Source organism: Garra rufa, chromosome 7 (genome assembly GCF_049309525.1).
Source record: "Garra rufa chromosome 7, GarRuf1.0, whole genome shotgun sequence".
NCBI lineage: Eukaryota > Metazoa > Chordata > Actinopteri > Cypriniformes > Cyprinidae > Garra > Garra rufa.
This window is the reverse complement of record NC_133367.1, coordinates 22,264,252-22,272,379: the sequence shown is the minus strand read 5'-3', so window position 1 is coordinate 22,272,379 and position 8,128 is coordinate 22,264,252. Positions and strand designations below refer to the sequence as shown.

The window sequence follows — 8,128 nt, the reverse complement described above, 5'->3', positions numbered from 1 at the left end:
ATATCATTGATAATGCAAGATGAGAAGAAGAATGCAGGAAAAAGTATTTGAGACCGTACCTCACAAATAAGCCAGATGCATTTTAATTATTGAGAATAACAATCACAACAACAATAGTAGTAGTTATTATTATGTTATATTATAATTATTGTTGTTACAAAAATAGGGATGACCGATTTCATTATAGTTTTAATCTAAACAGATGTAAAGGCGCGCACCTGAGAGAGAAAGAGAGGGAGAGAGAGAGAGAGAGAGAGAGAGAGAGAGAGCTCACGCGCTCGCATCCAAACCGACAACGCACTACCATTTTCCATACAAATATGAATAATCAAGATATTACTAGGAATAATTGTATAATTGGTCACTTTTTAAGTAACATTAACATGACAGATATCTGTGACAAGAAAGAGCGTCTCTTAAACGGAGCGGATTGGCTCTATTAGCAATGACGTCACACACAGCTGTAACGGCATTTAACGGTCTAACCAACGCATATATATATATCTATGGTTTAACGGCCCTGATGACGGAAAGTCGTTTTCCGTGTTTCTTTTCCGGTAAATGTAACACACATTTACCAGAAAAGACAGTCTAATTTAATGGGTTTTACGGATGAAAACGGCCACTATTTATTTTAGTGGTTATTTCCCTCAGAAAAAAAAAAAAAGTTCCCTCAGAAAAACAAACCTCGAACAATTTGTAATTAACTTATTATAATTACATTTATAACGTTCTTTCTTCATAGTTTTAAATGTCATTTAATTTTGTAGTCGTCCTATACTTGTAAAAAGTAATTAAACTAAATTAGTTAAGTAAAAAAAAAAGTAATTTACCTAAAAACACGCACTGCTGAGGAAGTCCGCTCAAAGGGGAGTCAGGCTGTGCGCGCGGTGGGCACAGACCCCTGTTTATATATGCCCGCTGCCCGGAGTAAGGATTTACTTAATTAGAGAAAAAGTTTTTTTTTTTGTTTTGTTTTTTGTTATTTTTTTTAAGTATGTACATTTACATAATGATACATTGCGTTAACTTAGCGTTAAAAAAATGGAGTTTTCTAATGTAGTGCGGTCTTTGTGTTTTACTATATTATATTCAAAGCAATGGGTGTTACCAAAAATATAACGGTGATATTTGTTTTACTTCTTTCTTTTCCTCCCAGTTTGAGTCCCTCTTTATGAATTGTACTTAATCAACCCTATAGGTGGCGATGTACGCACCCGAGTCGACTCGCCAATATAAGACGAGACAATAGATGAAGAAGAGACAGTCACACTGAACTCCAGTCTCTTCACTGTGTAAACGTTACGATACGTTTGGTGGTTAAGAAGTAAGCACAGTATGATATGTGGAAATCTATCGTTTTATTTTATGATAGTATGTTTGTTATTGGTGGGATTGATGTAACATGTTTAAAAGTGAACTAATTTTTAATAGTTGTATGTTGTAGCTCCGCGTTTTGCAATCTACCGCGGTGCATATCATGTTCAATTAGCAATAGAGATAACATTTAAGCCCAGACCACCAATTCTTAATAAAATAAAATATATGCAGAATATGCATTTTTTAATGTTTTATAATTTAGAAATTTAAATGTCTGGAATACAGCTGTAACAAACCGATCTAAAGACATCAAATGGGCAAATTATTCAGAAAGTTATTCCCTAAACCTTGTGCATTATAGAGAATAATTATTCAGAACAATATTTTGTATTGCCTTTTGCTATAAAAGGATTATTTTCTTGAATATGTCACTATTAGTGTGTGATGATTTCATATAGTTATTACATTGCTTTGGTTTATAGGGATTAAAGTAATAATCTAATCTGATTTTACCATTTTTTTTTATTAATGTTTATTTTCAGTGCAATTTCATCTGCTTACCTGACTCGGTTAGAATTCTGTCATGAGGTTTGGCAGTGGTCCCTCCATCATCCACTCTTTGGCAACCAGTCTTTGTATGGATGCTTTCTTCTCCCACAAAGTCCAGGTATGTTTTTTTTTTTTTTTTGTTTTGTTTTTTTTGCAGCAATAACATTGACTGTATTTTTGTATGCAAAACCTAGGGCTGCACGACATTGCAGAAAAATGGATTGTGCGATTGCGATAACTCATTTTCAGTATGCAATGTGATCATGCTTAAAGTGTGTAAAATAAACTTAAATGATATGAAGAGTTCCAATACAAAAGCCTTGGTCAAAAATGAGGTAATGGTACTGAGTGAATGCTCTCCACACATAGTATATCTTCATCAAGTACTTTCACTTCAAATGCGTTAATCCCAGCTTCAACCCATTCAAGTACCAGTACTTACAAATGCACACTGCGAGAGCCAGCTGTAAACCTCCATTATGTTTTTTTTTTCCCTGTCTCTAGTCACGTTTGATCTCAAGAGTCTCCGTGAGATCTCGTATCACTGTGAAATCGTTCCTACAGTCAACAAATGTGTTTATTTACGGTCTGGTTGAATCGTCTACTGTGCATGTTCAGAGGATTATACGGCTGAACATCAGTAGAAAGTGTTTTCATGTCGGTGGTTTTAAAATTGGTTAAGATTTTTAAATCATCTAGTGTGCAGCCAGCTTTAGTAATCTTGAAGACATTGATTAGCTTATTCAGATGCTGTTGATTAGGGTTGGAGCTAAACTCTGCAGGGCACCGGCACTGTAGGAGCGACATTGCCTGTTTCTGCTTCTGCTTGATTCTAACCAGAAGTAGTAGACCAGGGATTTTCAAATCTGGACCACAAGATCCATTTTCCTGGAGTTGAGCTCTAACCCTAATCAAACACACTGGAGCATGCTAATTAAGATCTTCAGGATAATTAGAGAATCACAAGTAGGCGAGTTTGATCAGAATTGGAGCTAAACTCTGGAGCGCATTGGCCTTCCAGGGTAAGATTTGAGGAACTTTTAGCAGACCATCTAGGAATCTTTGGCATACTCTTTTCTAGGCCTGTCACAATAATCAATATATGTACATGACCTCAAACATTTTTGGTGATGCAATTTTTTTCTCTCCATTATATTTACATAAAAGTTGATGTCACCATGTTTTTCCACTTGCGCCTGTGTCATTTGCTGCTTCTCATATATAACGTGGTGTAGTCATGAGGTTCTAATTTAAAAATTGCTTCTACAAAAAATCTGCAGATATGGCCTTGTTTATGTGCCTTTGTGTAATAGAACTGCTAAGTAAGGATTGTGTTTTTCAGCAATAGTGTGCACCCTTAAATTACAGCAAATAGAAGGTCAGGGAAAAAATCAGTAGATGGAAACGAACAAAAACATTCCTCATTGTGCACTTCGCACTTTTTGTTATAAAATGGTTATTTATTATTCATTTATTTTTATTTTTTTAAGGTATCTAATGTTTTGATAACTTGATACTTAATTTTTATGATCTAAATATTTATTTGAAAGTGTTACGTGTTAATCCTGAAGTCTTCAGGATTACTAGAAACTCCAAGCAGGTGTGATCTTGAGCTGGATGGAGCTAAACTCTGCAGAGCTTGACCCTCCAGGACTTGAGTTTGAGGCCTAGTTTTAAAATGACAATAATATTGCTTAAACAGATCCACTGTAGGATTTTTTTTGTATTTGTTGTTGTTGTTTTTTAAACGATGTATGCATTATATCTGTTCCTTTCATACATGAGTGATGTGTCTGTAACATGATTTCCTTTTACTCTAGTATCCTTAATTCTGCCGCCTTGGTTGCACCAACTGTAGAAGCCTGACATAGTGAGGACCCTCTCTTCCATCCTCCGCCATTGAACCTTTTATCACACTTGGACAAGGTAATGAATTTAGGATTTTGTTGTCAATCAGTGAATGTTTTTAGTTTGGGCTGCAACTAGTATTTCAATTATTTTTCAGATAAATTTGATAACTGCTATATACAAGGTGTCTACGGGTCCTTAAAGTCTTAAATTGTCTTAAGTACTGTTTTCCTAATAAATATTATTTATTCCTTAAATATTTTGGTCACATTTTCGCCAAAATATCTTAAGTCTGATGGACCCAATGACTGTTTTAAAATCACCCCCCGCTGTGATTACTGCAACATCATCAGACAGAATAGCAGTAGCAGAATATTGGTTAAACTACCTTTTTTTCTGTATATAATGATTTCAGTAATTATAGTAATAAATATAGGTCGAGCTAGCTGACCACCAACCTTCAAGCTAGTTTGTTTTATTTTTTTACTTGCCCGACCAGACAAACAGCCCGATTAAAACTTAAGTGACAAAAAATAAGCAGCATGGCAACAAACTCAAGAATCATTCTTCTGATTTTAACACATGCAGCGTAAACAGCGATTGATGATCGATAGTGTATTTCTGGTATCAGAGTCACTCTGCCTGTCTCTTTGTGGGCACACATAAAGAAACTCAGAAACTATTTCAAAATGGGTGATTATTTATAACATGATACAGTTTAGTAACATACAAAGGGAGCTATTTTGCTGAATATTCTCATGATTGTAAATGTTACATTCATTTTAGTTTAACATGTAGTTAGTCAAGTAGTTCTTCAAGGGATGAGTGTTTTAAAAACACGTTTTCACCCGAGAACTACTAGTCTCAAAAAACTACAAATGGCGACACGTCAACGTCACTTCCCTGGTTTGGGAAAAGCACGTAAAAGTCCACCTACTACGTCTATGTGCATATCAACGTAGTAGGTGGACTTTTACGTGCTTTTCCCATTTGTAGTTTTTGAGACTAGTAGTTCTCGGGTAAAAACGTGTTTTTAAAACACTCATGGTGTACTTACAAATGTTCCGATGCAGTGTTTTGTGAGTACATACACTATTTACACTACTGTACAAGTTTGGTAAGATTACTTGCAAGTTTAGTGGTGCAATTTACGAGATACATCACACTTACCATTCACTTCTGTAGCAAGCCATTTGAAAAACTATCTCCATAAATGTTCGACTAAGGTAAAAAAAAAAAAACTTCGGATGGGGTATTTACATGGGCTTCGGAGTGCATAGCAATGAAGTCAAATCTACTCCGAACCATCCCTTTAAGTTACTTGCATCTTGACACTATTTACTGTTTTGTTCTGTTTCACCAACGAAAATGGTTCCAATTCAAACAAGGATCACAGAAGTATAGCACATTCTCCAGGCAACACTGAATGATTTTATTGAATGATTCAGATTTTTTTTGAAGGAATCAGTTATATGAAACACTTAATGCTCATTCGTTAAGTGACCTACTGCCACCTGCTGGTAGTTTAGTATTTTTTTTTTAAGTATGCTTTTTCACCCCAACATTTCTTATTTGTATTTTCATAAATATATTTGAAACATTAATCTCATGACATTATTTATTGCAGTTGTAATTTTGCATTGTAAATTATTTAATCTGACTGGTAACCGCTATAGAATTTATTAGGGATGCACTGATCCGAATCGGCCGATAATGCTTGCGCGTTTTGTCAGTAAAGCCGGTTCTGTAATCAGCGGTAAATGCCATCAGGTGCGTGATTTCACGTTGAGCCGTATATACTACACACAGCCGTTGTTTACCGACGAGCTGTGCAAATCAATGTTCATTATCAGTGTGAAAGTGTGCAGCTCGTCAGTGAACAACGGCTGTGTGTAGTGATCGGCCGATAAGGATCGGTGCATCCCTAGAATTTATTGATACAGTGTAATAATTTGCCTTGAAAGGTGAAGCATATATGGTATTTTATAAAGAAAAAAAAATTATGTAAAAGCTGATAGAACACTGAAAATATTGCTTCAAAATAAATAGTTTACACCACTAAGATCTCGGTAATGTGGTACTGTTACGGGGATATTTTGTGTGGAATATCGTCTCCTGTGCGCATGTACAATACAGGTTTAGGTCTTAAATTTCGTAGGTGGTATTAAAAAAGTCTTAAGTTTTAATGCAGAGTTAATCTGCAGAAACTCTGTATATAACATTTTGTTTATTGAAAAAGTATTTTATTCCACATCGTAACCATGCTGTTTTTCCCCCAGAATGTAATGTTTTCATTTAAACCCTTTTGTGCTTAGTTTGCAGAATAGCCAAAAATATTAAAATACTTATATATATATATATATATATATATATATATATATATATATTCCGGGTCTCTTACCACTTGAACAGACCACAGAAAAATGTCATCCCTGTGTGGGGATCTGTATGACAATCCCACTTTCTAACGTCAATTTCGTTGAATAACAGTGCTTTTTGACAAGCTCTTGTAATATGCAGAGAACATTTTGTAAATGACATCTTACCAATATAATCTTTTTAAATCTAAATTATTTTGGACCAGATCAGTGTAATTCTGTAGCTGTAAAGGCTATCTCTCCTGGGTTTTTTGCAACCATGCTGCACACGCATCTCGAATGTTTACAAACTGATAATTGGTCTATACACTTTTTTTTTTTTGTATTTCTATTAAAAAAAATTATTTCGCGGTAAGGACTTTTTGGTAACACTTTTTTTCTAAGGTGTTGTTGTTACACAATACATGTGCCTACTATTATAATAACAATAATTATGCATAAATGCATGCAAGTAACGCTAAGCCAAACCCGAATCCTAACCATATAGTAAGTGCATCTAGTTAATTAATGTGTCTGATCTGTCTTTGGAGACTGTTCAGAGTAGTATCAGTTGATCAGTTACTAGTATAGTTGAAATTACTGTCAGTTGCAGTACTGGTGCTCCTGTCTTACAGCAGGATGAACATGCACATGACCATGTTTAAATATGCCATGGTGGAGTTATGCTAACTTTTTTTGCTATTCTTCTCCATCTTGAAAGGTTATTTATCTGTGTCATTAATATTACTCGAGCCACACAAGAGATATCTGTGTTTTTAGTAGTTTTAATAACAATAATTGATTAATTTAAACATTGAAGTCTTTTTAAAGTTTTATTTTGAAAATACTGACAATTAAACAAGCAAAAACAGTATAACAACAAAGTGTGTGTGTGTGTGTGTGTGTGTGTGTGTGTGTGTGTGTGTGTGTGTGTGTGTGTGTGTGTGTGTGTGTGTGTGTGTGTGTGTGTGTACCTGGTATTCATCACGTTGTGGGGACCAAATGTCCCCACAAGGATAGGAATACCAGTAGATTTTGACCTTGTGGGGACATTTCTTAGGTCCCCATGAGGAAACAGGCTTATATATCATGCACAATGAGTGTTTTTTTTGGATGAAGTAAAAGTGTGCACAATCTCCTGTGAGGGCTAGGTTTAGGTGTAGGGTAGGTGTAGGGTGATAGAAAATACGGTTTGTACAGTATAAAAACCATTACGCCTATGGAATGTCCCCATAAAACATGTAAACCCAACGGGTGTGGGTGTGTGGTCAGTGTCACTGATTGAATTGTCATTTACTCACCTGTAAGTTGTTCCAAACCTGTATGAATATATTTGTTCTGCTGAACACAAGGAACGATCTTTTGAAGAATGTTTGCAACCTGGCAGTTTTGCCCCCCCGTTGTCTTCCATAGTAGGGAACAAATAATGTCAAAATTAGTGGTGCCCAAAACCGCACCATTTTAGGGTGAACCATGTGGTTGACTTCTCATACGTTTATATGATGTGATACTGTTTTTGGTACAGTGTTACAGAAAATGCTCTAACCGTTTCTTTTCTTCTCCCAGTAACTTAGGAGAAAACAACCTGTGAGACACCCAAATGCACCTGTGGTTCACCGTCATTCTCACACCGGTGTCCCATCACAGTCCATCACCAGTGTCTGTCATGCACCGACTGCAAATCTGAGGGATTTCTGTTCTGTTAGAGCCACTGAGTCACTGTTAGAGACTAATCACAATATCTAGTTCAAATAAATTTGTCTCACCAATGGTTTCCTTTTGTTTTTTTCTCTGTTCACAATATAGTGTGGTCTCTTCTACCTTGCTGCATTCAGTTGTTAATGTCCTGAATATTTGTATTATTTGATTATATCTTACGTTTATTAAAGCATTCACTTTAGTCTTTTCACTAGAAGAGAATGTCTAAAGTGTAAACTCATGGTCAGCTCTGGGTCTTTTGCGGTAATGTGATGAGCAGGTGTTCAGTGTCATCACATTTTTAAATGCTATATTGACCTAGGTTTAAAACTGTTTAATAAATGTAATTATTCAGT

At 35.5% G+C, this 8,128-nt stretch overlaps 1 long non-coding RNA gene across 1 annotated transcript; it reads left to right on the top strand.

Annotated features, from left to right (window-relative positions):
- The first annotated feature begins 1,030 nt into the window (after positions 1–1,030).
- On the top strand, positions 1,031–7,742 carry LOC141338300 (uncharacterized). Its single transcript, XR_012355818.1, has 4 exons — positions 1,031–1,327; positions 1,863–1,987; positions 3,690–3,795; positions 7,641–7,742. It is a non-coding gene; the product is annotated as an uncharacterized lncRNA (long non-coding RNA).
- Positions 7,743–8,128: the final 386 nt, after the last annotated feature.